The sequence below is a fragment of the Aotus nancymaae genome, unplaced genomic scaffold (assembly GCF_030222135.1).
Source record: "Aotus nancymaae isolate 86718 unplaced genomic scaffold, 86718_ANA_hifiasm-v0.15.2.pri h1tg000036l, whole genome shotgun sequence".
Taxonomy (NCBI): Eukaryota; Metazoa; Chordata; class Mammalia; order Primates; family Aotidae; genus Aotus; species Aotus nancymaae.
In genome coordinates, this window is record NW_026988450.1 from 14,959,352 (window position 1) to 14,983,417 (window position 24,066).

Genomic DNA, 24,066 nt, shown 5'->3' on the forward strand with positions numbered 1-24,066 from the left:
GACCTCCCTCACTCTGCTGCTGATGAAGCAAGTGGTGGGAAGGGTCTCATGGTTAAAGTCTGTCCCCAACCAAATGCCAGAAATCAGTACATTTAAATTTGTCCCTTGTACTCGGAACAGGGCTACAGATAAAATAAGTAGAGTTCAGCCAATATGTATAAAACATATACTGTCTGCCAGATACATTTGGCACCTGGGAATTTAACATGGAAAAAAAAAGTGAGTTAAGAACACATTTTTAATTATAACAGGGAAAAGAGGACTTAATCAATAATTAGGGTTTACATCACACACTTAATTCTTTTCCTAGGGCTTGAATATTTCTGGAACCGTTCCTCCATTACCTACTTATACTGCAGGATATTAATTTCACTCATATCAGCCTAGAGGGATTGAACATGTGAGTCCTCAGCCACTTAAACTGTAACAAAATCTTGCTAATTTCCTCTCTTGTAAATATTTCCACACAACTTCTACATTCTCACCAATACCTAACTTGTGATTGTCTATTTTATTAAAGAAATGATAAAATAGCAGATATTCTTCTACCATTCAGTGTCATTACCTTAATAGGTTCAGAGGAGGTAGACAAGAACAGTGATCCCATTATTGAAAAGTAGAAAATGTAGAAAAAGAAAGTGATGCAGTAACACTAATATGCATCCACGTTCATCTCTCCTTACTTTGTAAAATGAAATGCTTCTGTGACCAATCTGCGTGATTCCATGACTCTGCTTGTCCTTTTGGGCTTGTTGGTCCCAAAATGCACTTTAGTTCAGAGAAGCATCTTGCATAGGTGTCCCATTGCTTTCCAAATGGTAGAAGTCTATGAGCCACTACAGAAATTCAGATAAACTTTTTAAGAAGTCAGCCCTTTGCTGGGCTGCAGGGGGCACCATGGAAGATTCAAAAGGCACTTTCAAAGATTAATTAATATTTTCTCATGTTCAAGGTCTTAAACACTTCCTCATTACAGTCTGGCTCTATTTAGCACATTTATGTACTAATATTAAAACAAAACAAAACAAAATCAATTCTAAAATGCAAGACCTTTTGGGTCTGGATCAACTTCTTACTCAAGGCTGTAAAATGAAGCCAGCCATTGTTTTACCTCTAACATTCCTAGACCCTGAAGACCTAGATCGTGAAGACCAAGCAAAAGTAACAAACAAGTTGATGTGGGAACTGTGGCATTATTTCAAAGTGTATGTTTTTATTAAAAATAAATACATAATAAGAGTGGTACAACGTTTAAACTCTTTCTAATGACCTAACAATATCATCTGTTCTAATCACAATAAAAATCACTAATCATTACTGTCACTAATAGTTACAGTGACACCTGAACGCCTCCATGACACATAAAATCATAACCAAGCCTCAAGGAAAATAGATGCTTGGACATGGATTCCACAAATAGAAAGGTTCAGAAGCTTCAGGACTTTTAACTGCAGGCCTAATACATGGCATTTTCTTCTGAAAGATAAGGCCTGAAAAGGATTATATACTTTGAGGAGATCAGGGAAGTACATCCACAAGAATTCATTTACAGACAATCCAGTCAAATTAACTGCAAGAGACTATAATCAATCTCAGCCATCTTCCTTTTGGCCCACAGAGTCATTTCTTCATTAGGCATTCTTCTACTTACCACTTTTTTCAGAGACATTCCTATTATTCTATTTTATTTGGGCATAGCTTCAGAGGGTGTGCAAGAAAAATAATGGAAATGAAATTAAACCCAGTCAGATTTTCAATTCCTTAGTAGCTCTGGATTTCAACTGGGGATGAGGTTAAAATTACTTGCCTTAAAATGAGTCTTGGTAATTAGTTGTAAAATTTAATTGTCCGTGCTTTTCCTGTTCCCAATTCCCAGACTAAACAAAAGTTTGTTGTATTTCTTTTTGATTATTCATTTCTTCCTATTGAAGGAGAGGGAGCGAAGGGGATATTTGCATTTAAATTTCAAAAAAATTAATAATGCTTTTTGACGTCTATATGTATCTTTTTAAAATGTAACATTCTGACATCTATAATTTCAAAATAAAGTGGGGAAAAAAACTATTTTTTTCTCCCAGAGAAATTCTTTCCCCCAAAAACCAGTGTTTTACTTATTTTTCATTCACATTTAGTAAATATAGTTTTTAGTTATTCTAAATTGCTAAAATTTTAACCTACTAAATCCTTATTTGGCCTAGGAAAAAAATTTTATCAGGCACTAATTTTATCTCTGGAAATATTTTATAATTCCTAAAACATCAATTTATTTTTGTGGAAACATCATTAATTAATACTTTTTAATTTAAAATACTCATTTAATGATCCATTGTCTAAGTAAGCTGTTGACCAATTTTTCTTAAATCTGTTTATCTTTATCCCATGTTTTATTATTAGTTACATTTGTTTACTTTTCTTAAAAACTTATTACAAATTATCTGTTTAAATAAGGCCAAATAAACACTAAACCATTTATCATCTGGGACTCAAATATGTGCCCCTCTAATGTCATGTAAATGAGATCAAACAAGGAATTAAGTTTTCAGCCCTATAAACTGCCACAAGCCAGGTGACTGTAACAAGTGGAGAATATTCTCATTGTTAAAGAAGCTGGTTAGGAAAGCACTGGAGATCTGGATGATGCTCCTTAATTCAAGTTAATTCCATTAGTTCAATTCAGCACCTCCAGTTCCTGTTTGTAGGGGCCATGGCGGTAGACCACAGCTGATGTTTAGAAATTCAGATTTAGAGAAGACTTCAAGAATCTACTCATTTTGCTTCAACCTGTGTTCCAAGGCAGTACCTGAAGAGCCTAGAGGGCAGGTGATGCCCAGTGAGCTTCCTCACTCTTCAGAAGGGGATCCATGCTTTCATCTGTTCTCTACACTGCAGCACAAAATAAGACTTCAGTTATAAACTGGATTTTGTTAGAAAAACACATGAAAAAATCTCTAATTTGGCCCATTTTCCCAAATTTGCAGATGAGAAAACTAAGACTTACAGAGTTAAGTCACTGGGTAAATCCTTGTAAATACTTTATGGCAAAATTAGAAGCTCCATTTTATACAGTCTTCAAATCACCACAGCAGTTTGAGTCTTGGAGCCTAGATAAGTACCTTATAAGTGTTAGGAGTGTAATAAATGTTGTAGTGATTATGCAGAATTTTTTAAAATTGTAATCTCTAGGGTATATTCTAATGATGATTTAGGAACATCTTTCTAGTGACACAAGACCACTAGAGATGATATAAGAACTATGATGTTAAATACAAGAAAAAGATTATTTAAATAAAAATAAATGATAGCTCGAATTCTAGATGTATATAATTCTACTTTCATAGCACGCTAAAAAGGATCTTACAGAAAACACTTGATGGAAACTTATTAGACTAACTGCATATATTCCTAAGCACACTCCAAGACCTGGGAGAGGCAGAAAGAAACAAGAAATGCAAGTCTAGAATATGAGATACGAAGTTTGAATTTACTGGGAAAGCAAAGAGAACACTTCCAAAAAAAATAATAAGAAGAAAAAGAAATGGTGTGAGTTTTGGTTGCATTGCAATTGGAACGAAGAACAACAAAATGAGGGCTAGAAGCCAAACTGAGGGTGAAGACAGGGTCAAAATGAGGAAGAGAATTTATCTTTAGTAGAAAATAATAATAGCCAGAATAATAATAACCATAATGTAAGTGAGTAACAGATATGCACATATCAGCATATTTGGCCTAATCCAGGAACATTTAGCCAGAAGCTTGATTTGATTCAACATGTATTTAACATCTACTCTGTTGCCATCATAGTTTCATTAGGATCACAAATAAAATGAATAGAAAACTAACCTATATCTCAAATAATTTGTCTTTATATATTATTCTTTCAGGTATTTTGTATACAAGGCCTATTTAATAACCCACTGTCTGTAAAAAATGTATGTTCTGCTGTTTTTCCTGTGGAAATGAACTTGTACAGCCTCGTCTCTATCTCAACACCTGATTTACTTAGTGATGGGACTTTGAAATGTGTTTGGCTGGATGACAGATGCACTTGGTGTCTGCAGAACAAAGCAAAGCTATCTGACTCATGCAGGGATATTGGACCGAGGACTTTAATCTCATTAGCCTGAGCTAAGTAGCTTCATTTCCCCAAGTAAATAAGTTCTACAGAGAAACTAAAAATTCACCCTAAATTTTGACATGCTTCAAAGAACAAAAATGCCATCATACATATGCATAATTCAAATCAACCTAAAGTAAATTAAATATACTATTCACAGTTAGAAAACATCAGATTTCAAAATATCATGAAGCAACAAATAAGAAGATAAATAAATGTGGTTTATTCTCTACCCCTACTTATTTATACCACCCGGCATCAGCTTCCATCCGACCTGGCCTATATCTGTTAGGTAGATATTAGTGTGATTGCTAATAAAAATAATTATTTTCAATTCCCCTGTCTACCTGCTGTCACCCTTCCTTTCTCACCTTGACAAGGTCCTGTTCTGAAATACACAGAGGACAGTAAGATGGTAACATAGCATTAAGAACACCAGAATTAGTGCCAGAACTATGATGTACAATACAAGAAAAAGTTTTTCTCAAAGAAAAATAAGTGATAGCTCTAATTTTAGATTTATATAATTCAAAATTGTAGAGGAACATTAAAATGAAATGTTACACCTAATGAACATTATATAGCAAGGGGAATTTGAATACACATTGCAATATATTAGTTTGCACTACAGGCGAAAAAAGCAAAAGAAAAATTATGAGCATCACAAAGATGCAAAACTCACTTTAAGTAACTGAAAACAATTGATAAAAGTTATTCATAATTGTTGTAACTCTATTTCTCAGTTGGTGAGCATGCCTTAGTGGCCTATTTTATTTAATGCTAGATTGACATTTAACACTGCTGTAAAGACATATCCTGTTAAGATGGAATATGATGTGATTATCCAGAAAGTTTCTTCAAATTACAAAGCTTTGTTTTTATCTGAGTCATTGCATTAAGCTACACATTCTCCGGAGAATGGCACCATTTAAATACATGATGTTGTGTCACGTCAGGATCCTTTACTGTGAAGAAACATGCATTAAGTCTATTGGAGAGGAGCTCTTTATGAAAGTATTTGGAATCTCCATGCCCATTCTTCACTCAGACTTTAAGTAAGAGTTTTATAAATCTTTTTGGATCAATAAACATTTTTCTAATATCTTTCAGAAAAGTTTAAATTGCCTATATTTCCACAGTTCTCTGGCCAATGACCCAGATAATAAAATACATGTTCATTAAATTCATGGCATCAAGTTGGGTATAAGGTTTAATACTCCAAGAAACAGCATTATTATTTCAAATAATCTCAACATCTTACAGATGCCAGAAACAAAAGAAGAACGGTGAAAAGAGAAAGTCAACCTCAGTACCACAAAACCAGGGATGAGCATGGGGAATAGGTAGGTAGGCAAAATGATTTTGGCAGACCTTTATCTATGGTATGGGAGAATTTAAAATTGAGAGATTAAGAGAATGAATTCGGAATCAATGAGTAGTTGGTTCTCTTAATGCTACTTGTCCATACCAAAATGATGTTGGAAAGTTTATCCTTTAGAAGGAGAAATCAAGATCTAGATCAAGGATTGGCAAACTGCATAGTACAGGCAAGATCCAGTTTGCTGCCTGCTTTTGTAAAGACATAAAGTTTTATTGGAACATGGCCATGCTCATTCATTTTGGTGTTACCTATGGCCACTTTCATGCCAAGAGAGCAGAGTTAAGCAGTTGTGTCTTACTGAATGTCTTCCAAAGCCATTTATACAACTAGAAGTTCTGCCTACCCATAATCTAGAGGATGTGTGGACATCAACATTATATTTGGAATAACTTGACTGGTCAATCTTCCAAATCATTCTAATGACAAATGGCTTCTACAGAAGCACTTCATCATTCACATTGTTACTATCCTTTGAAGTAAACCTCTTCTATTTTACTTTAAATTTGTAGATTTTTCTCTTCCTTCATGTATCACAGAAGTGATATGTCTTACTGAGCCCAAGATTATTAACCTTTTGGTAAATTTTGCTACTCACTAGCTGTGAATGATCTTCAGTTGGGCTCTCTCTGCTCAAATTCTAGTCGTTATCCTGATCAACTTCAGCATTCATGGAGCTGATACCTTTCACACTGTAGCCTCAAAAAATTCCTTGACCTACTTTTCTCCGAAATTCTTACTCAGATATAGTGGTAACTTTTGCCACATGGGAATTTAAAAACTTTAAATTTGTGGTAGGATCCAAGGTGCTAGCCTATAGGACAATATCTCCTCTGGCTCCTCCCGCTACTATTCCATCCTATCTTGGCCCCACACTTAAAGATATGCTTCCATTTATCTGATATCTGTTTACAATACATACTTTTGACCTTCTTACTTCAGCAAAACCTTGTTCCCTTTCCATCTCCACCCCAGTCCCCACTTAGTCCTCAAATTTCTTTCTGATCTAGGGCTATCATTTGACCCCTCTTTTGTCATTTATTCTACCTCGACCCTCACCAAAAAATATATACAAGACACAGAAAGCTGTATTACAAAGACCACATCTCGTTGCCATTTTCAGACTTCTACTTTAACACTCCCATTCGAAGTCTCTGCTCTTTAAGTCCAATTCCATCCTGCTACTTTTCTTTCTTGCCATAATCTACCAATTATAGAGCCACACCCTCTTCAAACATTAACCTAGTAGATATTACTCCTTTAAATAATGCATTCGATAATCTATTACCAAAACTTGGGGAACTTTTTAACTCAAATGGCCTTCCTCAGCCATCCCAGTTCAGCCATACACTTCTATAGTACCTTTAGACTTTATCACTTGGATCTGTTTCGCTTCTGAAATATTTTACTTTGATATCCTGTATTCTAGTCACGGCCTTGTATCTTCTCATTTTCTCAACCCACGACTTTCACTTCACCTGCTCATAATTCACTAAGACACAAAATAAACTTGCAGTCTCTGTTTTGTTCCCAGTTTCTCATCTCTCAAAACCTCTAGTTTCATGTCTCTTCCAATCTAGCACAGACATCCCTCTCCTTTATAATATCTTTATTACCAAATGTCATTTTGCCACATTTACCACAAACCCTCACTCTGGAATCAATCCAAATGTATACCTTCAAGGAATGGGCACCAAAGACAGTCTCAGTAAGAATGGACCCAGTGGAGAGAGGCAGTGGGTTCTGGGAACAAACGATATAGTGGGCATATTATTTTTTCTTTCACCAGTTCATTCTTCTGTGTCCTCAGTTTGTCAATGGTAGCATTACTTTGCTATTAACATAGACGGCAAATTTCGAATTCATTGTTGACTTTTTCCATACTCTTGCTTATCGCATTAATACACTTGCAAAGTTTGTCAATGTTGACATTGGTCTGTTCCTTTGTGTTTTCCCTATTATCGTTGAAATTTAAGTTTTCATTATTAAATATTGAAATCATTGCAAGATACCCCAATTCACTATTCTTTCTTCACCTCCTACACAGCATTGACAGAGTAGATTTTTTAATACCCAAATCATAAGTGGATAAGAAATAACACTCAAAAGCCTCCAATAGATTCCTTCTGCATTTATAATTAATTTCATAATCCTAGCCTCACTTTGAGGAGCTCTGTAATCTGCTTGGCATTGCCATTCTGGTTTCTAATTACACATCATGCACTTACCTATTACCTACATTTTTGTTATCATAGACTTCTTACCCATTCCACAACACACTACATTTATTTCTCTGACCTGCATGCCCTTACTCAAGCTTTTCTGCCACCTGAAGTGCTCGCTCCACCTTCTCCTCCTCACTTGTGCCTTGTGAAAAATCTTCCTGTCAATCAAGGGCCCATCTAAACGTCACTGCTTTTATAGGGCATTCCCCACTCCTGAACTCTTTTCTCACTTCTGTATTTCTATAGCCCGCTGCTGCCCAAAGTGTGACTTTTGAACCAGCAGCACTAGTTAACATCACCCTGAAGCCTGATAGAATTGCAAGATCTTGGGTTCCACTCGAGATTTACTGAATCAGATTCTGGAAACAAAATATACATATAATATATATATAATATAATATATATGTGTGTGTGTATACATATATACATATATTTGTGTGTATAAGTGTGTATATATGTGTACATATATGTGTATGTACCTATATGTGTATGTATGTATGTACTTAGGTGATTTATATGCACACTCTAGTTTGAAATGCACTGCTATAGCACAACTCCTGTGAAGCAATGGTGCCTTACATTACTTTGTGGACATAATTTCAGGAAAAAGGGTGTTAGAGTCAAAAAAAAAAAAAAAAAAACCCCTAGTGTCAGTGCTGCCTCCACCTTCCCATGTTATATTTTGGAAGTCTCTTAATTTTACTTAATTTCAGCTTTCTTTGCTACAAAAATAGAGGAAATAATACATAGCTTCAAGGGATATTTGAAGATTAAATGACATTAGTTTTGTGAAAGTGCATTTCACAGTCCCTGGTACTGAAGTTTAATAAACATTGATTTTATATTTACCTTCCCTAGAGTGAAATTTCTTAGAATGGAGGAATTGTGTCTGATACATTTTTCAGGTTCCCCAGTGACTTAGGTCAGTGTAAAGCAGGCTCCAGAAGGCAGGGATCCTGGCTCTTTGTTCACTGCTCTATTTCCACATAGACAGTGATCAATACTATATATCGGCAGGGGGTGGGGAGTATGGAATGTCTTATAGTGAATGACTGATTATTATTTGTGAAAGTCATGACAATATAAAACCTATAAAAAGGGTTTAGAAGTAATAGAGTACTTAGTTTGGAGAAGAAAAGGCTTGGATAACTTTAATAACTGAGTTCTAACACATCTTTATTAAACAGAGGACATGTTTGACATTTTTTCTATTCTTACTACTTCTTACAATATATATGAGAAAACTACACAAACTTTTTAGACTATCGTATCCATAATACCACTATTTGTTTTAGAGACAGAAAGATGTACACAACAATATAACCACAACATGCTAAAAGTGTGACATCGTCTCATTGTCCTGTTTTCACTTACCCAAATGTAACTGGGAGATAGAGCTGAGTTGGTTACCTCTGAGAGCAAGAGGAAAGAGAATCTTGTTCCTCTTCAGTAAGCATTTTCTTAGGAAAATAACAGGTAATTCCCTACATACTGAGACTCCCAGGCCTAAGTCAATGGGAGAAAGAAATTTTAAATGTCGTGCTCGCTTCGGCAGCACATACACTAAAATTGGAACAATACAGAGAAGATTAGCATGGCCCCTGTGCAAGGATGACACGCAAATTCGTGAAGCATTCCATATTTTTAAGAATGTTGGTCTAAAAAAACAAATAAATAAATAAATTTTAAATGTCTCCTAATTTTTGCCAACTAATTTTTCAGGTTAGGGTCAAAATAGTTAACACCAATAAACCCATTTTGTACATAAAATTAATTTTTTACTCAAAAGGATTATTTTACAAACTGGTCACAGTGAAAAGTTGTAATGTTTTCTTTCCTTGGGATCTTTGTTACTAGGACTGACTTTGATGGGTTTAAATTTGCTGCTAAGAGTTATATTATTTCCTCTAGACTTCAGCTCTAGAATCCTGTCATTCTGTATTTCAGCAAGACTAAGCTATGAGCGGTTTAAAACATACAGGTAAACAGTCGGCTTCCTTTGTTTCCATGTCCCTATTCGACTGACATCGGCAATCAACTTTATTCTTATTCTTTAAGAATCTACAAGGTTCAGTGAGCTGTGAGTGTTCACATCACAGCCACTGTCCTAAGTACATCCTTAACCCAAAATCAGTATATTTTTTCTTTAGCCCACTAGACTTGATATGTCACTTCACACAATGTAATTTCCCATAAACCATGAATGACCTTTAACGCATCAGTGACTGCATCAAACATTATGATAAGTTTTTTAATGACTGAATGATTAGGGGACCATTGTAGAAAAATGAAATGACAAAAAAAGAAAGATAATATGAATTGTTTAGTAAAAAGAGTTAAAAGGACTTTTCTCCTTGTGTCTGTGACACCTATTAAAAAATGTAGATTTATGTGCCTTCCTAACCTCTGTTTTACCTCTTCTTTTCAGCATTTAACATTATATGTAATCTACAAAAAGCTAACTGTCTTGAGGCCTAGACTTGCCTATCATCAACCATATCTCAAACCCCACAAATTCAATTCCAGATGCATGAAGAATAATGTAGACCTTTATTGCAGATATTCCAGAAGGGGAAAGAATGGTTCACAGAAAGCTTTGAGTAGTGCTGAGCAAAACATGCTTAGCGCTTCACCAGTCTCAACCCCTAGGGATTCCCACATAGACTGTGCAGAAACCACTCTGCGTCTACTAAGCGCACCCTCTCCATGCAGACCCCACACTGTTGCGCCTCTCCTCTTCTTCCACCATGAGCCCTACACATGGTCTCTCTGCCAGTACGACCCTCTGCAAAGTACAGCCAAGTGGAGAAGAGTCAGAAACTTCTCCAGCAAAGCCCAGCCTCCTAAAGATGTGGGGAATAAACTTTTAACTACAATTCAATTTAATTTAAAAAATTACAAAGTACGTAATCTGTGTTCAAGGTCCATGGCTAAGTGCTATGAAAGACAGGTGAAGAACAAAGAACATTTGCATAGTTTTGGCCCACTGAGAGCATGCAGTGTAGTGAAAGTTTAAAAAAAGGAGACTGCTAAAGAAAGATATAATTTAATGTTGGATATTGTAGAAGGGCTGAGAAAAAAACAACTCAGTTTTAGAGAGGAGATGAAAGAAGCAACTAATTTAAGTGGGGAGATGAGGAAATGAGTATCAGAGAATGAGCCATGGAAGCTATAATTCCAATAAGCAGAAAATGCATTTCATACTGAAGGAAGATGATAAACATTGGCAGATAAATACGAAAGTACATTATGTGTTTGGGGAGTATCATATTGTCATTAAGATAACCAGAAGATAAGGAGGATACGGAAATGGGAGGTTGGTGGGAGATAAATTGGAAAGTGAGTTCGAATCCATTCAGTTATTTAACAGATAATATTGGGGTGTCTACAGTGTGCCAAGCATACTGTGTTAGATGTTAGGGTATATGATGAGTAAAGGTGCACACATAATTCCTGCTGTCATCTAATTGTATCATAATACATGCCATAAATAAACAAGAATTGTAACCTGTGACAGGCCAGTGAAGAAAAGGTTAACAGAGTGAGGGCACATTGCACGGGGGCCTGGCATGAGGGCCTACCCTCTTCTGGGAGTTCAAGGAAGGCTTTCTTCAGCAGGGTTACTAAAGTGGAGATCCAGAGGATTATATTTCACCAGGCAAAAAGGTGAGAGGACAAGAACATGATGGAATGGCACATTCAAAACGGCACAATCTGAGGATAAAAAAGACCTAAATCTGGAGACGTAAACAGGAAACAATTTATGCATGGCCTAAAGTCTATCATCAGAGGATTGAGGAATCATTGAAGGTGATGGGTAGTATTTATCTGAAAAAGAAACTTTTTCCTGGATCAAAAAAGTCTATCAGTCTAAGAACTTGGCATAGAAAAGATACATGCATATCCCATTTAGCATAGGGAATGCATTTTTATAAGCAAGAGGGCTGAATCAGCAATAACTGAACCACCGGTTCAGAAATGAATGCTCTCAGCATCATCTAGAGAGAGGGATGAAGTCACTCTGTCATACTCTTCCAATCCTCTGAAATTGTGGCATGCCTACAGCTTTCAGTGTTTGCAACTATATTTTGTAAATATAGTTGATCAGTACTTCCATGCTGTGCTGATGTTTTTAATGCCCCTTATAATGCCAAAGCCCTCGTCCTTAATTCCCTGCCATCTTTACCTGGATTTTATCACCATTGCATTAGGTTTCTTCAGTCACTTGCAAAAATTAATTTTTATGCTTGGTAAGATATTCCTTGCTTGTGTTTTTTGGGGGTGGGCAAATTCATTACATTTTTCTGGCAGTCATTCTAAGTAAAAAATATTTGCAGGAACATACAATGACGACAAAAGAGAGACTGAAATTGAAAGCATTTGCAGGATGGTACACTGACATTCATTGGCAGAGAGAGTAAGTCTAGCACAAACTGTCACCCTAGCTCGTATTGGCTGAGAGGCTCTGTTAGCACACAAAGCATGGAGAGCTATATCTAGACAGTATATGGTTGTATTACATATAAGTATGCATATGGTTATTCTCAGAAAAAAAAGATTTGGAGACAAATAGCATTATAGTATGTTAGTGGGCCTTATAACAAATAGGGACATCAAATTGAGCTTACGTATTTAGATAGTTTGTGATAATACAATCATTTTTTTTATGTTTGGCAATATTTTTGTGTAATGTTAGCAGAACTATAATAACTGACTTGGTGCATTTGGGAGAATGTGTCTCGGTGCACAAGATATATGAAGGCATTAGTGAGGTAAGCCAAAAAAGGAAGATTTTTTGCAATGACAAAAAATGATAGCTCCAAGTTGAGAAAAGATCGCACCTAAAAGGAAATTCAGGGCATCACTCTTGATAACTTCTGTTATAAGATCTACTCTTCAAGTCAAAAACATTATAATGAGCAAACACATATGCAAATGTATAACTAATAATCAGGGCTAAAGTAATGTGTGGTCTTGTGAAATTTTCATGGAGGGGCATTGGGGGTAGTGATATAAAGAATTTAAATAAAGGGAGGACAAAAAGTGAGATTGCAAAAAGGGGTATGACTTGAATGATAAATACAGAGGAATCCAATGAGGACTTTAATTTTTTTGTATGCTGAGCATTAGCTTGTTCATTTTCACTAAACGAACAGACTCTAGACAGGAAGACAATGACATTTATTTACCTGGTGGCTTTTGTTCATTGACTTAGACTATAGCAATTGTGGTCATTTCTCCTTTTGAAAGTTCCTCCTACCCCTTCATGCTCCAAAGATGTCTGAGCCAGGCCAGGAGAATGAGAATAAGAAAGTCAAGAAAGCAGTATTAAGAATATGTGTTTGGGGAGAGAAGTCCAGTTTCAGTGTGGAGAAGGCATTTTAAAGAGGCAAGAATAGATTAAGGGAGACCAGCACAGAGATTACAGCAACAGCCTAACCAAGAGAGGATGGTTTCTTGGACTAGCTCATTTCTATGCTTATTTTTCCATCCCTGATAAGCCATACTGAAGTTCCACTGCACATCCAAGCCTGAACAGCTTCTTATTGACTCAGCTTACATTCAAGAAGAAACACTTGCTTCCCCCCGCCCTCCACTCCATGCTATTCCAATGTGTTGCCCTCTGATATTCCCAGCTGTTTGCCAAGGCGCATTCTCTACCACCCTTTCACCACACACTCTCATAGCTGTTGGGCAGCTTTCCAAGTCCTCTCCAGTCCAACTTAATCTGCGGCTTTAGCAGTAAGGCAGCAAGCAACTATTACTGATAAAATTGCCTTGCGGGCACCTGGCATTGTTCACTGCTATTTCACGCATCCTCACCATAACTCTTCAAAGAAAACCTTGTTCCCACTCCCTGGATGCAAGAAAAGGAGCCTTGTGGGGAGCAAAAAGGCTTGGTTCAAGTCACACAATGACCGGACTGATTTGAACCCAGGTCTGTCTGACCTCAAAGTCCTGGACCTTCTCACAACATTGTGCTGCCTCCTAGTGGAATGTTTGCCTTTGGCCTACTTTTGTAGGATAGAGAACAAAAAAAGTCGATATAATTTTGAACTGCTTTTAAAATAAAAAGAATCTTGATATCTAGTTCCTGTATGGGGCATGTTGTGGAGCTTAAAAGGAGATTTACTTTTTTCTTAGATTTTCAGCTATCTGCTTTTGGTGAGAGAGGGTAGATCAATAAGCTGTCTGCATCAAATCTGATGGTTACTTTTTGTGGGGGATAGGGCATCATTTTTTTTTATAATTTTAATATAAGGTATCATATGGAAATCACTGGACATGGCTTAATAAAATGAGACTAGGATGATAGATACTCAACAGAAACAGGATGGAGGAATGAACAAGAACTCAAAATAGCAATGTTACAAAAATAACAGTAACAATACCACCTACTTCATACCAGCAGCATTCACATTACTCTTCAGATGCTGAGCCCTTTAATCTCCTATGAGATAGGCATTCCTGTCTATTTCATATGTGAAGAACCTGAGACTTAGAGAAATCAACTAACCCATGCAAGGGTGCATAGCTCATGAGAAGAGAAGATGGAATTATAACCCCGGGTTGCATTGCTTCAAAATTCTTGCTTTTTCTACTATGTGATTCTATCTTCCTGCTTAGAAATCTCTATACAATAAATTAAATAAATTTTTAAATGTATTTTGTAAAGCACTACAAGAAATACCAAGAGGAAAACAAAGATGAACAAGACAAAAATAAATTGTGGTGGCTCCCCTCCGAAAACTCCCCATCCAGGAAACTAGTTCTAAAATATTTAGTAAGCCTTTCTGACATTCTAGTGATCTAACCAGACCTTCAAAAATCCATTTCCCTTATCCCAACAAAGGGTACTTTTCTCATTATATGCTTCCCACTTTAACTGAAACAGCACACCAGTTCAAAATAAACTCATCCATATTTTTAACTTGACTTTTCTATCCATTTATCTATATATAAATATGTAGATATCTTTATATGCATCTATATGCATAGATATCTATTTGTTCTACATGTAGATATATGTATTAGATTTAAATTAATTTAAAAGTAATTTTTAAGGCATTCATATATAAAGACAATAATCTTTATTAAAAATAATTCATTCTTTATACAAAATGAAAAAGTAAAGAGCTACTTTTGCTTTGTATGATCAAATGAATGGACTCAATGTTATTAAAATGTATGGCATTTTTATTATTTCTTCCCTGTTCATTCAATTCTCTAGTCATAGCATCATCTTTCACTCAGAAATATGTACACGTCAAATTGACATATTCTATTTTTTAAAATATTAACAAAGAGCCAGAACAGTCTCACACATGGTTCCATCACAGTTAAACTTGATCCTTTTTCCAAAATGATTATTGGGGAAACAAAAATAATGGCTTCCATGTCCAGATTATGTTGCAAGTATAGATAGTAATTTTGACGACTACAGTCGTATGTCAACTAAACATGGGACCAAGACGATTAGCACATTTTATTTTGATCCTCAAGTATCAATCAAAAGACAATGACTGGCACTCATCAGTGACTAGCTCTGGATTTGAACTGGTGACCTGAAAGTAACAGGCTCTTTACTTTCTGGTCCTCACCCCATTCCCTAAAGTCATACACTCCCCTAGTCTGGTATCCCCAGATTAGTAATTGGACATGTAACAAAGCAACAGATGGCCTGTAGATTTCTAAAGATGTAATGTTGAAATGGTTTGTCTTTTCTTTTTGGTCTTCCTTTGCCTTTCCAGTTTGACAGTTAAAAAAAACACAAAACTTACAGCATCCTGTTTAGATGCTGCAAGTTGAAGTTTTGAACAATCAACCACCAAATACGTTTCAAATGGAGGAGAAATGAATCCTTGCTGGAGAGCCTCTGCAAAGTGATGCAATCCCCAGAGAGTGAGAGCAGCACTCAGAGACAGATGCTCAGTGAACTAACTATCTCCTAACTGCAGAGGTGGCTTACCTCTTGTATAAATGTAAAGCTCCATGAAAGCTAAAAATAAAGGGAACACAGAAAAGTAATGTAATGTGTTCTCCATTTTGGGCTTCAGAAGTGCACTGACAAGATTCCCCTTGGGATCACTCCACTTTGTAGTTTGTTTCTCTGTATGTCCTACATCATTACCTTCTTTCAGACACCTGAACAGTTCATGTTTCCTTAACTGGAGCTATGCCGTTGAGAGCAACCCCCAAAATCCTTCATTGCAAAGAAGGTCATTATATAGTAGATAGAAACCTTAAGAGGAAAAATCCTATATCAACTGGTGGTATAATCCCCAAGGGGAAACAGACTTTAGTTGAACAATCAGAAACCTGGCTTGCTTTATGGTGTTTACACTGCTGCTTGCTAATGGATCACCATAAAGGAAGCAAAAGGGCTCTTACACCATTGAGTAGGCTATCATGGGAGTCTTCTGAGTGTGCCTTTTTTATTTGCTGCAGTCAGGTTAATGAGCTCACCAGCCCACTTGATGTTGAGGACTTTGTAACAAAGCAATCTCTCATTAAATGCTGCCTGGCACCACTCTCTTGAAGCAAAGGGACATTCAGATTATTGAATGCCTTTGTACTCCTCATTCCTACCAGGCTATGGAGTCCAGCAGTGGCATCAGGCCCACACACTTCCTGGCAGGCATCCAGTCATCCGCCTGCCCTCTTCAAACTGCATGGGCATTTGCCAATCTAAGCAGCACTGGTAGGCAAACAAGCATGGCACACGACTCCTTTGGCGGAGAGCCAAATGTGCAGCTGAACAATCTAATTTGTTTCTACTGTAGAGGGAAACATTCTTCCCCATTCTTTCCTATTCTGTTGAATTTACATGTAAAAGTTTTGTTTTGGTACAAAGGAATGTGCATTTATCTACATTTCCTTTCTGCTTTTACACCTTTTTACTCTCAACAGTGTAGGTCATGATTTTGTCTGTGGCTTTATTTTAAGTACCTCCTGGCTGACAGTTTCTTCAATGAAATGACCCCAGAGTGTTATCAGCTAGCTAGCAGGTGTGTCTCTATTCAGAATCTTGTAGACAGAAGTGCATCCTGGGTAAAGAGCAATCTATGCACACAACCAGATCTTTTCAACATTACTCGTGAGGTTTAATGGTTGGCTGTGCTAAAGAAGAAAAAAAAAAAGCTAAAAAGATTTTTTTCAAGTTTGACTTTTTTAGATTGTTGATAATGCCCTGAGACATACTAAGTTAAAATAGGATTACACAATTTTTTAAAAAATGTATTTCATTACATTTTAATAAACAATTGTATCTTGTTATTAGTAATTTATCTCTCCAAGCTATTAAATGGTTACTTTTAAAAACTTGAGAGCATATAGAACAGGTGCTCAAAAATTAAGTGTAATTTTAGCCATGGTATCACATATGAGCAAAGATGAACATGTAGGGGTATTTTGAGATGAATTAAATAAAGCTATAGCCATAGTTATACACTGTTATTCTATTCAGTTTTCAAATAAAATCTGTACAAAATTCTTCTCACTATTTTAGGATGGCTCCTCAAAAAAAATTTTAATTATCATAATCTTAAAAAGTCAGAACATTTTAGAGATCTGCACATCTCAGAAAGATGCTTGCCTATCAAATCTAGTGAAAACAGTCTACCTATATTCTTAAATTTATTAACAGGCTATGGAATGCAAATTCAAAACCACTCCCTGACAAAGATTCAAATTTCAAACCAAACCAAATTAAAATGAAATATGAATATGTAGTTTTAATACATATCAAACAGCTGTGAGAAAGAAAGTCATCATAAAACTAGCATACTTTTCTCTCATGCTTTCTGAATACCAGAATAGGGGAGATAGTGATATAACAATACTAATTTAATTTTTTTATGCTCGAATGCTAAACCATGTTTCCATTTATATCATAAGATATGAAGTTTAAGGAACAGAAGCCTTGTGGAATATAAGCCTAGAGTCCTGCTCTATAGATTATTCATACTGCTTATTGTATAGTTTATATCTACACGTTTACAGTTTGCTTAAATAATATTAATTTAAGTTCTTCGAAATTTTGAAAAGTATTAGTTGTGTTCATGCAACTTGGTATCAAATCTAATGTTTGTTAATTTTTACATATTAAATTTTATAATAATTTTTCAAAAAACTTTCAGATCACTGTACTACACATTACTTTCATGTCTGGTTCTAGGTGTTGTCTGCTTAAATAATAAAGTCAATATTTATTTAAAAACGGGTCTATATTTTTCAATTCCATCACTAATTTAAAACATCATTTGCAATCATCTTTATGAATTATCAATTAAGGAGGAATACTAAACAGAAAAAGCATGTTAATAGTCTAGCATATCTGGCTTATTATTTTAAGAAGAGAGTAGATTTAGATAAAATTTATGTTGTTCATCGTAATCTTTTCTAACAGAGGGGATGAAAGTATTGTAAAAACACAAGCTACTGGCAACAACAACAAAAAAACCCAAGACGATAGTAAGAAGTTAACTGGTACGTAGTACGGGCTTCTCCTACTAGATGGGTGTTCTATAGTGTTCTTAAGGATGCTTCAAACTAATGAATGTTTATCCTGTTTTCCAGGCATACATATTATATTCACATCTAAGTTTACTCTGGATATTTGAAGTCTTGGAAAGAAGGTGTTCATGTACTCCTTTAACTAGAATAAGTGAGCTGACCACATATTTTTGTTAAATTGTAGACACAGTCTATAATAGCTTTCCAAGAAGTCTGTCTTGACTATTTGAAGTACTAAAATTCTTCATTACGATGACCTGCGTAACTTGCTATCATCTTTACTGGCACAAAATCTATGGAAAATCGAGAAATCCCTCAATAATAGAACATTGTACTATTATTAGTCTAAAAAAGTCTGCAATTTCAGAGTATTTTTCGAAGAATAGATTCATTTTAAATATAACTATGTAACCATCTGAGAAAATTTCATTCAAAATGTTAAAATATGACTGATTACATGTGAAATATGATTAAAGAAAATTTATGTACATTCTTTGTCTGTTTATTCTTTTCAAATATTAATGTATTTATTACCTCAGCTGATTTTTAAAAATCTTACAATATTATAATTTGATGATAGCCATTTTGTCTGACATATTCTTATTTATTCACTAAATTTGTGTTGCTAAAGTAGTAAATTAGATGATATCAATAACTCTATATGTATGTGAACATGCATGATCAGATGTTAGGACATAGCCTACCCCATTAGATGCTGGACAATGTTTGTTCAATTTTTTTAAAAGGGTCACACTATAATAAAATTACATGTACATCAGCACATTTTATATGTATGCTAAAAAGGATTCTGCTGTTAAAATAACAATTTATATTGAAAAACATCAGTATCAACTGAAGATGTTTAAAACTCAGAATCTTAGACTATCTTAAATGATTCGAATAAGCAGATTGGTTGGCCAAATTCTCTGCAAGTAGTCTTCAATTTTTTATCTGGCTATTTATAGAAAACTGCAGAAACAGCTGAGCTGACTGAAGTGATGTCACATTTGCTGATGGAATGGTTTGTTCCAGAGCACGCTCGGAGGCTGCGTGAGTCTTCTTAAGGTTTAGTACACAACCCTAAGCAGTGAGAAGGTGTAAACATGGGCATTTTTCAGCCCCACCAATCAATACTGCATTGATGACTTTCTACTGACCTTTAACCCCACAAGGAATACCAATAGCACCATACTGAATCTTCCCGTCTTAGAGGGCTGCCTGGCATAAGCTACCAATTTTACAATCGATCAAAAGTCATCTCTGTGAATAAAGCTTGAGATTTCAGGCAACAGCAAGCAATTTTTGAAAGGTCAGGGCTGGGTTTTTATTTGCTTGACCTGTGCTTTCAACTTGTATCATAGTTCTTTATAACCACTAAAAGTAGTAAGAAAATTTCAGATTTTTTCCTCGTGTATTTTTAGTAAGCCTTTGGGCATTTTCACTGTCCCTAAAAGAATATGGTTGCATGGCAACCTTCACAGTTGCTATGGAGACTCCATGTGTAAGCAGCTGCTGCAATCAGCATTAACTCCAGGCTTGCAGGTTTGTCATTCCAATACATAGGGAGGGGAAACAAATAGGACAGCACATTGCCGTAAAGGGGAAGTCACCTAGATAATGTCACTCACAAACATATGTTCCACAATTATTCTTTCCACTGTTTTATTGCTGCAATTATAGCTAAACTAAGATTACAAAATTATATGGTTTTAATTTGCCTCTATTGACTATGTTTCACTTCCATTAAAATTAAGTCTGAACTCATTTACGTAGAAAACCATTGGCTTTCGGGAAAAAAATTTTTTTTTGCTTTCTCATTTAATGTCCACAGAATGAAAAAAAAAAAAATCAATGCCCATGGAAACCTTTGTATAAAACAAGCAACTTAGCCAAAATATAAATTAACCTAACATGCAAAGTACGGTCTTGTCCCAAAATTCCATCTGTATTTCTAATATTTTCAGTTGTTTCAGGCAAGACCACAAAGATGGCTCTGATGACACTGATCCAACTCTTTAAAATGTAAGCAGAAATGACAGTTAAGCCATATTAAGCCCCTATCCTTAACTCATCCCATCAAGCTTAAATACTGCAGCATGTGATCCCAATATCAAAGTCCTTAAGAAGAAAACTCAAGCACAGTGGTAGGAAAACTATTAGAGACACTTTTTTTTAGAACTATTTTTTTTCTAACCCTGGTGAGCCAAAATACTGCAAGAATCCTTGCCATCACAATATCTGATAAATTAATTACATACATAAAAGACAGGATCTCTTAATGCACAGATTGAATATTATTGGCTTAGGAATTACTTGCAATGTAGCATTAGATGCCCATGTTTTTTGCAAATATAGGCTTAACATCCCCAAAAAATAATCACTTACTTTTCTTATTCTAGTATTCCAATTTCTTATTTGGAGATACAATACTTCTTCATAGAAAGCTAAGATTATCACTAAAAATTAGTACTTTATTTAAGGGCACTATAACCACTTTTTAATTTATATGATTAAAACTCACTGGCAAGCAAGCAAAGAAGCAGGTTTTATTATATTTAATCAGATTCTAGTGGCATTGCAGTACTTTTGCTCTACCGTATAGAATGGTCATCATCTTATTTGCAGCTTTGAGAGTTTTTAAAATAATTGTGATTCCACAGAATAAAACATGCATCAAATTTATTTCTGTACTTACATAAATTACCGAAATGCAGCTGTGTTAACACAGAACTTTGTAAAATATTAAGAAAGACATAGGTGGTGTCCAGTGTTTAAATCAGCTATCTGATTTTAATATTTATGTCAAAACTAATTCTTACTATTTTATTATGTATCACTTACAGGCTTACATGCAGAAATGTCAGACAAAATATTTCTTGAATGAAATCCTAGTATACAAAAACTGTCTCTGTATAGATATATACATGCAATATTAGTGGCATTATCCTTATGTTGGTAGAATAGCACATGATAATAAAACATAATTGCCTATTCTAAAAAGCCTTACTTAGACATATTTAAAAGGTGAAATTTAACAATAGCTAAAAGGTAGCACATTAATATGTTCATGATTAAAATAAAACACACAAAAATTTCAGAAAATTGTAATTACCATTTTAATGGATCTTTAAGTAGATATCTAATTGCACAATTCACAGATCCTTTTTAAAAGAACCAAATGTTGAGTTAGCCAATGTTAGGATGATTTTGTTAATTTCATGTTTTCATCTTTCACCTTTTAGCATATATTAAAGCAAACATTCATTTTTTAATTGCAGTATAATATAAGAAACATGCATTTGCTGCAGACGTTGTTCACGACCATTTGGATAAAAGCATATTTAGATTTAGAGTATCGAGACAGTCTAGAAACCCTGAAAATGAAAGCTCCGATAGATCCTTAAACATAGCAGCATTAGCAGGTGCTGCTGTAATACACAAATCCAGATAACGTTAAATGACCTATTTTTAAAACCTGTCCAAGAAAAGTGACGTCAAGGAATTGAATTCTTTGCCCTTTACTCTAATAGTTCCTTGTCATGCGATCTTCCAATCCGAAAGGGTGATCACCACAAAACAAATCCCAACCTGATACATACACCAGGGGCATCTTCTGCAATCCTGTAGACTGGTACTTTAGGGCCTATTTGTTGCAGCTTGCAGAGAACTCACAATCAAGTAAATGCAAATTTACTTACCGGGATTTAAAACCAGATCTTTTAGATCATATGAAATGTAAAATCCTATTGGATTATTTAAATATTGATTATTTCTCAATACATTTTATATTAATCTGGAAGATACTACATTTCAATTTGTATAATGAAGATACTTTAACAACAAACATTTTAGTTTGCAGAATTTTAAAGTAAGAATAATATTTATATTTGCCATTGCTAAAGTAACCAAAGCATTAGAATGTTTGAGTTCTGTAAGAATATATCCCCATTAATACAGCAAAGGATACTCCTATAGTTGGAACTACAAGCTACACTTCAAAACGGTTTTCTGATGAACAAGCCATAAGTGCTATGTTCTGTAAAAGTGACATGAATCCATAAAGCAATTATTTGGATAATTTGAGTACTAAACCCCGTGACTGTGAATGAGGAGGTTTTATTTGGCTTGAGTAATAGGAATTAGCTGTGTACATTGAGTACAGTATGCCAATTTCAACTAAATCATTTTTATAACTCACTAATGTAAGGAATAAATGTAACCTTTTTTCCAACTTATTCAAAACACTTCAAAGCTATAGGAAATTTGAAACAGCACAGCGAACATTCTCATGTCCTTCATTTAATTTAACAGTTGTTAACATTTTTGCCACATTTGTTTTCTGTCTCTCAGTTCAAAATTGTTGAATATTGGCAAAATCATGTTTCAACTTGAAACATATTTTCTTACATGGAACCATTTGAACTTAGGTTACAAGCATCATGACATTTCACCCCTGTGCACTTCAGCATGTGCCTCCAAAGAGCCAGGGCATTCTGCTACATAAACTGCAATATCATTATCACACACAATAAATTTAATGTAGTTGCAATAGTATTCTCTATTACAAAGTCCGTATGTAAAATTTCTCCAGTTCTCCTGATAATGTCTTTTATAACTTATTTTAGAGGAAAGACTCTGAATCCAATCAAAGGTTATGTACCACACATTGCATTTAGCTATATGCCTTTTTCTTCACCTTTTATCTAGAACAGTTCCTCAGCACGTGTCTCCTATGCACTGAAATTTTTGAAGAACGCATAACAATTGTTTAAATGTCCCACAATGTAAATTGCTTCCAATTGTTTTTTTTTTAACAATTAAATTTAGGTTAAACATATTTGGCAAGAGCACTACAAAGGTAAAAGATAATGTAATGTCTGGTCATGAAAGATTACCTTCTGATAAAGAACTGTACCCAGCCTCTGTCCCTGGAGTGTTCATTTTTCTATTAATAATTTGAATAAATTGCTAGGAAAGCACAGTCATTTGCTACTGTCACTGAAAGTATGAAATCTTACAATTCATTTAAAATAATTTAGTTTATTATACTTTGGACCTGGATCCCTTAGCCATTTCACTTGTGTGACTTATAATGAAAATTTGGGGTATCTGAATACTTTGTGATTAAATTTCCTTCCTTCAACCCACCCAGCTCCTGACAGCTGATAGAATGACCAGACAAAAACTAAGGAGATTCACAGCACCTTTGTCCTCGAAAGCTAATACAGTGAATTTTTTTCTCCAAACATTATTAAAGTTTATTTAATACTATTATTAAATTACAGAATTAAAAAAAATTAATGCAAACAATTTTGTTTAGTTTCCAGTCTCTGGAATAGACTAGGAGATCTTTTTTTTTTTTTAAGATAATTTTAATTTTCTGCTTTTTTTTTTTTTCTGGATGTTCCAAAGATGCAGTGGTGACATAATAAATATACTGAAGTGTTTCACATAAAATAAACAAACTTCAAAAATTCTCAAAAACATTCACAATCTACCAATTCTCAGTCCTCCTGGCAATTTATATGTGCAAATGGAGTTCTGTCTTCTTTCAGAACAAAAAATTGAGAGGATCCTTAATATTTCCTTTCTAATCCCATTCATCGTACATTATCTAGTGCTTAGTTCTGATTTGTAAATAGAAGACTACATCTGAAACACTTATGCCCAACAGGCCACTTACATTGAATAAAATATGTGGATTTTGCATCCTGTTTAAAGCCTTTCTATGAAATGTAAAATAATATGCATTTATCACTTGTCACCTCATCTAGTGTGGAGCTACCCCAAATCCCATTAAATTCATTTGCTTTTTAAGCATTTTAGAAATTTTT

General features: G+C 34.9%; 1 long non-coding RNA gene and 1 other non-coding gene across 3 annotated transcripts in view; one reads left to right on the forward strand and one right to left on the reverse strand.

Moving 5' to 3' along the window:
• The window catches only part of LOC135278011 (uncharacterized), a 457,249-nt gene that overhangs the window by 351,463 nt on the left and 81,720 nt on the right, over positions 1-24,066 (reverse strand). The gene's annotated exons all lie outside the window — the stretch shown is intronic.
• Positions 9,257-9,363, forward strand: LOC135278108 (U6 spliceosomal RNA). The gene has a single exon (XR_010345667.1). It is a non-coding gene; the product is annotated as a U6 spliceosomal RNA (small nuclear RNA).